This window comes from Rhinolophus ferrumequinum, chromosome 12, assembly GCF_004115265.2.
Source record: "Rhinolophus ferrumequinum isolate MPI-CBG mRhiFer1 chromosome 12, mRhiFer1_v1.p, whole genome shotgun sequence".
NCBI classification, from domain to species: Eukaryota; Metazoa; Chordata; class Mammalia; order Chiroptera; family Rhinolophidae; genus Rhinolophus; species Rhinolophus ferrumequinum.
The window spans coordinates 55,773,410-55,782,645 of record NC_046295.1 but is presented as its reverse complement, the minus strand read 5'-3'; positions in this window follow the sequence as shown (position 1 = coordinate 55,782,645).

The following is a 9,236-nucleotide window of genomic DNA, read 5'->3' as shown; positions in this document are numbered from 1 at the left end:
ACTACTCTTAATTTTTTTTCAGTTCAAACCTTGCTAAACTCCAAATTTCCAAAGTAGCAGGAGTCCATTATAGCCTTGGGGTTTCCTCTCCCTCCAAAAATGGACTGAGAATCCAGAGACAGAATCAAAGAGGGCAGTCACCTTTCCAAATATCTCCAGAGAAAGAAAGAGAGAGAAAGAACTGGAAACTTATGTCTTCTGTTGGGTTACATTTTTCATCTGTGTTTTTTATGTCCACAAGTTACAGGTAACAACAAGGCCTCATGGTCGGATACATCCTTTTCCATTCCTGCAATGACGCACTTCCTGGTCAATAAGCCAGTGCAGCAGTGTTGTGGTTCACACTTGGACCATCGTTCTTTAGTTCCCACTCATTGGTTAAGAGCACTAGCCAACAATCCTGTGTTTGAGTCCCAGATCTGCCACTTACTAGCTGTGTGGCCTTGGAAAATTAATGTAATCTCACTAGGCCTCTATTTTCAGAACTTTGACATGGGTGTACTCTTTGTATCTTCCTCGTAGACTAGTTGTAAGAATTAACTGAGAAATACACATAAATTACTTAGGAAAATGCTTGGCACATAGCAATATTTATAATAGTGAAATGGAGGGTTATACTTATATGTTTATGAAGAGATTTAATGATGTGAGGAAATGCTTATGATACAATTTTAAGGGAGGAATAAAATTATACGTAGTATGACTTTTAATGTGACAAAGAGTGTCGTCGTCACCAAACATTCCATTTTATCTCCTTGACATTTCCATCCTTCCACCTGTAATTATTTGACTAGTTGTAGACAATGGACTGTGGGTGAAAGTTACGTGTGTCACTTCTGGGCTAAAGCATACAAGAGCTGGTCTGAGACCCTTCAGCTGTCACATCGTCGCCCAAGGTGACTGTGTTCTAGATCTAGCTACAGGATCGTTTAGTTTCCTAATCATCCTTAATGGACTGGTAACAGAAGTGAGAAACAAGCCTTAATTGAGTTAGGCTACTGGCATTTAGGGGTTAATTTGTAACCACAACATAATCAGGCCTATCCTGCCCAATACCCTTATCTTTATTAAAATATATATAAAAAGACTTGAAGACAATTCACCTAAGTTGTTATTGTTAGTGTGATTGTGCGTACTTTTTTCTTTAAAACTTTTTTCTGTATTAAAAAACGAAGTTTTGAAGGGAGGCAGTGATATGCTTCATTCATTTTAGAAAAATTTTGATCAAAACTGGTTCAGTTAGAATCAATGACTGAAAGGGTAAGCTTTAGCTATTTAGAGACAATTATTAGTGAGTTATTTTACTCTCTAGCATTGACAACTAAATGAGGATTTAGTGTAGATTAGCTGTTGGTAAGTTATAGCTTGTGGGAGAAATATGGCCCGCAGCCTGTTTTTGTAAATAAAGTTTTATTGGAACACAGCCACCCTCATTCATTTAAGTATTGTCTATGTTATTTTAGCTCTACAAAAGCAGAGTTGAGTAGTTGTAACAGAGACCACATGGCTCACAGCACCTACAATATTTACTATCGGGCCCTTTTCAGAAAATGTTTTCCAACCCCTTGTGTGGATTGTGAACTCTGAGCAGGGCCAGGAGTAGGATGAGGAGAGTGAGGCACTTGCCTAAGATGCAAAATTGAAAGGCGCACTGAAAAACTCCAGTAATCAAGATTAACTTTTGGATGCAATATTAAAAAATAAATATTCATGTGAAAAATCCATGATGAAAAAAATGTCAAAGTTTAAACCAAGATAGAATCAGTAATAGCGCCATGCTGAGCCATGCTGGAGCCTTAGACAATCCTAACCCTGTCAGCATTTAGGATGTTGATGTTTTGTCCATCGTGTGTGGCAGAGAAGTATCCTGAACTCTCCAGCACAAAGCTTAGCATAGAGTGGGCTTGTGACAAGTTTTTTCTTTGCGTATGAATTCGTCATCCCATGATACTACAAAAGAATTAGGAAAACTGGGTGAATGTGAGAAGTTTGACCTAGTTGTTCTGGTGCTTATGTACTGACCTACAATTTGTAGAATTACTATGACAAGACATAAAAATATAAAAAACTATTCAGTAGTTTGTGACACCAAGAAATATTGATGATGGGTTTTGCCTTAGTCCTAGACCCGTGGGCGCCGTCCTAATTTATATGACTGTTTTAAGGTGGTGTTTGGGGGACTTATTACACTTTAAGCATAATTTTAGACATGCTTTTTGAAATTTAGATTGTAAAGACTTGCTTGTAGTATCTAAATGTTTGACATACTAGTTTTTAGCCAATTATTTCTGGCGTCCTCTCCCATTTCTTCATTGATGCATTCATCAGATAGACTAACCTCATCCTCTCCTTCAAGGTTCCCCCTGTAATATCGCCATTTTGACTGGAAGATGGGACATCCATTCCAGAAGCCAGATTTATGGGGATTCTAAGCTGCATTTTCAGAGTTCAATGGTTCATGTACTATGTGCACTTGAACTTTACTCAATAGGATATTTGGATATAGCTGCTCCCAAGGAATGAATATTATGTTGTTTACTCTTTGGTACAGAGACCTGCATTGAGCAATACAGAGCCTTGGATAGAATAGGCAACATTCACCTTTTCTTCTGAATATCCACTATTTGGGAGAGAGAGGTAGATTTTGGTAAATGTTGGGGAAGGAGGCACTATGTAAGTAGATGCTGAAGTTACATAATGGTCATTAGACAAAACAGTTTAAAGGGAGTAAAATAAATGTAGAAATGGAGAACACAATTATACATTTAGTTTACCATCGAAAATCAAGATAAATATACCCAAATGGTAGTCACTCAAATGCAAAAAAAATTATTCAGAAAATTCTGATAAACTTACAAGTAGTTTAGTCTGGATTATATTTAGCATGTCAGCTGGCATTTTGTTAGATGTCTTTGTTACCAGACTTCTGTTACCTAAAGGGAGAATTTATGGTTCTTCATGTAGGGAAGTAGAGAAAGAACAAGAAACATTCTCTTTCCTTACCTTAGTTCTTTCATGTATAGGGTACAGGTGGGAGAGTGGTAGGCGACAGTGAAAGGAATAATCAGAAATGAGGTTTTAGGAAGAGAAGAAGGAGAGAGTGAGAGGAAGAGATTGGAGGAGAAATGTTGAGTGGAGAGGAGGAAGAGGGCAGCGATTGTGAGGAGGGAGCCACAGACAGGAGTCTCAGTCTAGTAGCTCCATTTTGTGTATTGGCTGGAGATAATATGATATAGATACCGAAAAGCTGTTGTCAGTGGAGACTCATCTGACTCATTATTTACTATACAAGGGTCCTGCAAATCACTTATATAAAGAGGGGGCAATAATTCAGATTTCTTGCCACTATGATGATTCCTTCTGAAGAGACTAATATTCTGGGGTTTGAGAAAATTCCTGTCCCTACAATGAAGTGAACTAAGGAGAACTAAACATTTATCAAGGACATATGGCAAGGTCTGTGAAGAATTTTCCTAAGAATTAAGGTTCCAACACTTCAGTTACTCCCACTATCCTAATTTTCCTTTTATTTTTCCAATTTTCTGACATATTTTTGGTGAGGACTCTCTCTAGCATGTTCTCTGGCATGTGGAAAAATGCGAGGGTTTTTCTGAAGAAAAATTTACTCACCTCTCAAACTTTGAGGAATTAATATCTTAATTTTTCTCTATTTTTAAAATATTTTGAGAGAAAACTTGAAGATTTTCTACATAGGCAGTTTTCTAACATCCCATAGCTGAGTCATGTGGAGAGAATATTTCTGCTGTTCACAATAATTGTCTCCTCTCTGGAGAGAATAAAAAGTGTATTTCTTAGTACCTCCCACAGCATCTGGTCACATGCTTTGTTTACAGAGGGTTCTCAATAAGAATTCACAAAATTATCAATTTTAAGGTCTTTATAAGCAATGGTATATGCATAAAAGGGTTTTTTTCTGCCTAAAGAATTACAAGAATTGTGAGCTCTTAAGCCAACTTATGTATGTTATATTTTATGTTTGAATCATATTGCTGGCTTTATGTTTTTAATATAATTTGTATTTTTATCAAATTAATATAAATGCGTGGTTAAAAAATTCAAACAACATAATACAATGAAAAACAGCAGTATCCTGTGCCATCTTTTCTTACTCCTAATTCCTGTCCAATAGTCTTCATTATTAACTGTTCCACTTCCTTATTTCTAAATGACACCCTTGCACTAACAAATTTTCTTTTTCATTTTATGTACTAATGACGTTCTGCTATAAATGATGGAGCTTTAGCTCTCTTTTATCATCCATTCTTTCCCTCCTCCCTCCCCCTTTCCTTATTCTCCTAATATAGTCATATTAGAGTGTTGATTAAATTGATATTTAAAAGTTCTTTTATTAAATATTCTTTTTAATGGTTCCACTCTTTGCCTTTTCAAGTATACTTCTGGGGATTTATTTTAAGATGACATCAGATGCGTGCACAAAAGATTTATATACAAGGAGGATGTTCATTATAGACCATCAGTAATTATAAAAAAAGTAGACAAAATCTGAAATCCAGCATTAAGACTTTTTTCATTAAGAATATATTACTACCTATTCACACGATAGACTACTATTAAAAATAATGTTTTCAACCATTAATGTTTTGGCAGGCTGCTAATGGCATTGACAAAGGTTCATGACATAATGAGTAAAAAAAAAAATAGATGATAAGAAACCAGTTAACAGTATACCTAGTTTGATCCAATTATTTTTTTAAAAGAAAAAAAAAGAAAAGGAAAAAATGTACATAAGAGAGTATGGAAGGTTGTGTACCAAAATGTTAAAAGTGGTTTTCTCTGGTAGTTAGTATGGAAAGTAATTTTGTTTTCCTGTTTAGGTTTTTCTGTATATTCTAAAATGAATCGTGTTGGTAAATTGCTTTCTAAAAGGATTTAGTATTTTGCAATACCATCAGCCATTTACAAGATTAACTGCTTTATTGTATTCTCAGCATTAGTTGGTCTGGTGCAATTATTTTTAAAATTCTTGATATTAGGTGTACTCTCCTTTTTGTTTATATTTGGACAGCTGTGGAATTTTGACAAGAATTAAATGTGTTTCCTTTTAGCTATATTTTATAGGAAGACAAGACATGGTCATCAGAAGGTACATTAGTCATTCTAAATTTATTCTTTCTAATTTAATTGACAAAAATTGCACCTTAATTTGAATTTTGTTTCTTTCACTGTGCTCAAATGATTTTTCATAGCTTTCTTTTCTTACTGTGTATTGACTGCTTTGGAATTCCTCTTCTGTCTGTTCATGTTTTTTGGATGGTAGATTTCTAGATAGTAAAATGGTAGAAGAGATTATTCTAAGCAGAGAGACCAGCAGGAGCAAAGGCATAGAATTATAAAATGGTGCACTGGGTTTTTGAGATAGCAATTCCTGTTTGACTGGATTGTCATGTACATGTAGGAGAATAAGGCAGGAAAAGGTGATTGCCTTAGAGATGTTGATCATTGCCTGTCCTTCTAAAGGATTCCTTTGAAAGGAATTTTTTCTGCCCAGAGCCCTGTTTCCAAAGGGTTCATCTCTGAACTTGTGATCCTGCCCATCCCCCATGTGATTGGATCACAGCTGATTGGGCATCTGATCCAAGTGCAAACATCCACAGGCTGTTCTGTGGCATTTCTGTGATCCAGTATTAACAGACAGACTAGGGCATTTGGACTCTTTAGAATTTAGAGCTGGGAAATCAAGAGCCTGAACTAATTAGCAGTGAGGGCAGAAACTGCAAGGAAATGTTGAGAGTCACCAAGGTTTAGAAGGTATTGGGAGTGGTCCTATTGTCCTGTACAGTACTGAAACTGTGAGGGAATGGAAACTGAATCACCAGAAGAAGCAGGACAATAGAGAGAAGGGAAACTGAAAAGAGAAGCAGAGACACTGATAGAAAGAGAGAGTGGTTGAGTTTTAGAACTTGTTTTCTGATAGCTATCAGTTGATCAATACTTTTCTTTTCTTGAGGTAACTCGAGTAGTTCCCTAGTCCTTCCATGCATATAGGTATTTTAGAGGCCATGTTATGAAGAACTTTGGGTGCTAGGGCAAGGCATTTGTAATTTGCTAGGCAAAGGATAAATACTATTTTGAGATGCAAAGTATTATCATTAGAAATGTGCTAAATGAAGAGTAAGCTGGAAGGAGTATGTAGGGGAGGTAGAGAACTGATTTGGGAAGCTATTACGATAAGAAGTGCAGGAGGTAATGAAGGACTTGAATGACAGAAAGAAAGTAAATGAGTAGACAGATGTAAAAACGTAATGAAGACTCAATAACACATGATAATTTATTAAATATAGGGGACAAGGAAAAAGAACACATCAGAGTTGGAGCTGAGACTTTAAGGCTTGGAGGTTAGGAGTTGGAAAATGTCATTAAGAGAAATAGGGAAGTTAGGAGGCTGGGGCGTTTGGGGTTGTGGAGGGCTGGGCAGCTGTTTAGTCTTCTGTTTAGTTTCAGGTGCTGGTGGGAAATACTTTTTAGTTCAGCTGAAATAACTTTTATTGAGTTGCTATGACCCTGTTCCTGACCCTGGAGGGTGGAGGTGGGGAATTGAAGTACAAGGATGAATAAAACATGGTTTATGCCTTTGAGGAGTCTCTAGAGTTATGGATGAAAATTGTCTGTCAGGTGGACATACATGTAACACAGCTTGAAAGAGAACTTTTGGACGGCAATCCAGATGAGATCTCAATAAAGCCCCAAAGCACTGGATTGTCAAAGGATAGAGTGAGGTGGTATGAAGAAGACCAAGAGTAAAATCACGGGGAATCCCTGGTGTTATAGGGCAGGAGAAGGAAGAACTAGGGGGACTCATGGCCAGGATATTCTTGGAAGAAACAGGATAGTACAGGTTCGCAAAACCAAGGGAAGGGGGAGGTTTCAGGAGACACACGTCATCCACAGTGTTAAATACTGCGAAAGCTTGAGACAATGAAGTTGGATTTCACATGTAGGGGTGGCCATTGTGATCTTAGAAGGAATCTCGAGTAAAGGTCTAGTGAAGAAATGCAGGAAACAAATATAGACCACTCTACTAATAATGTGGGTGTTGAAGGGATGGTAAGAAGTGGAAACTTGAGGGAAGGGCAAGGTCAAGGTCGAGATTTTTGCTTGTTTCTTTTAAAAAACTGGGTCTGTCTGAGTAGGCAGAAGGAGTGATGATTGGTCAGGACAGATTCAAAAAAAATAAGGAAGGGCATTGAAAGAGCAAGGAAGTAAGGAGACGGGAGGGTTTATGATGAAGCATAAAGATGAAGATAACATTACCAGAAGGAAAGCCTTTTCATTGTGGAGGCACGATTGAAGGAAGCATACCATTTACAATACAGAGGAATTCAGAGGGGAAGAGAAAGGAAGTAAAAAGAAAAATACCTCACACGGCTTGTATTTTCTCAGAATAGTAGGCTAGAAGTGGAGTCTTGTGATTGGGGATTTTAGGAACATAGAGGAAGAGAAAGTTTTGAAAGGCCACTAAAGGGAATGGAACAGGAATTAATAAGAGTGAATGACAAGGGTTTTGAGTGGTAATCAAGAGACAAATAAGGATGAGAAGGGAGAGATGAATCAAGAAAATGAAAACTATTTCAAATAGTAGCACTCAAAGAAATTCACAGTTCCTCCTTCCCTCACCCACACTATTTTACAAATAAATAATTTAATTCCAAGCAACTTACTCATGGATCTGTTGGAGTTTCAACCCCGACCCTCTTTCTGCATGAAAAGAGATGTGACAATTGATTATAAGGTTAATTGAGGGAACTGGTTAAATCTGAAATCTGACTATATCTGGAAAATATAAAATTGACCCAGCCAAAAGATCAGTACCTATGTATGTTGAACAAATGTGATAACTGGTCAGTGAGTCACAGGAAATGATTCAGGAAGATCTTTAAACTATAATGTGTATGCTGGGTAAGAATATTTTTTTCAAATTTTTAAACAATTCTGATTTTGCATATAAATATTTAAATGTCTGATTTATACAAAATGACTGCCAATTAACTTATCTAAAAGAAACTCGGTTGTCACAGTGCCCATTCTGTAACAAAAGGCCAGTTTTCAGTGTGAAAGTTACACTTGTGGAAGATAGTCCAGGAAGTTATTATACATTCAGAAGTAATCAATCATTTTCAGCAATGCAATAAGAAAATTATTTAAAATGTTTTAAAAAGTATTTAATTTATTCACAGATCTCAAGACAGTCTCTTAAGTTTCTATAAATCATCTCAAAGATGAGACTGAATTTCTGAGGACTCGTTTTTCAGCAGAGCTCCAAGAAAGGTTGATTTTCCTTAGAGGTAGTAGTGAAGTAATATTTGTATTCGTGGACAGGATGAAATAATAACTCTATATTGAATTTCAGTAGTGACCATGAAGGGCCAAATAAAATGATTACAACTCTTCTGTGTCATTTTCACTTGTAATTTTAGTAGCTAAAGACAGAATAGACAGAATCACCACAGCAACAGGCAGAATATTATTATTACTCCTGACTAGAAAATTCCCTAGACATTTTGTTTTTGGTTGTTGAAACTAAAATCATTCCAGTAAAAGATGAAAGTTTTGTTAGACATTTTGTGTTTTCAAAGCACTTTGTGATTGTTGCTTATCTTTTATCCCGCTGTGACAACAGATGGGAAGGCCATCAGTGGCTTCAGTGTGAGGTGGGGGTCAGTGATCACTCGGGCCTCTTGCCCAGGAGATGGAATGGAGTGACTCACTTTTCTTGGTTGAATTCCAAGGAGGCCTCTGGAGAGCCCTTCACACTGAACTGGTACTGAAACCTTTAACACTTTTCTGAATTGGTAGAACTTGTGTTCAGGGTAGAGGCAATGCTGGTGCTACACCTATCTCTACTGGTGTGTGTGTGTGTGTGTGTGTGTGTGTGTGTGTGTGTGTGTGTGTGTGTGTGTGTTTCCATTGTTGTTGACAGTCCACACCCGTGACCTCACAAGGGGAGAGCTGGCCTCTGACCCTTACTATCTCTTAGTCTCAGTTTAGGAAGGGGTGTTCTGCATTTCAGAGCGATTCCTAGCCAAAGAATCCAGCTTCCATGATGAAGCATTGGGCTCCGTGGTGAAGCCTTGGTTTGGCAGGCCAGGCTCCCTATCTGACTCAAAAGCTTGGACTTGGATATCCTTATTTGTGAGGCCACATTCTAAAAAGAACTCCTTTAAACTGCGTCTGAGGGGTAAGTCAAGAGTGCCTGG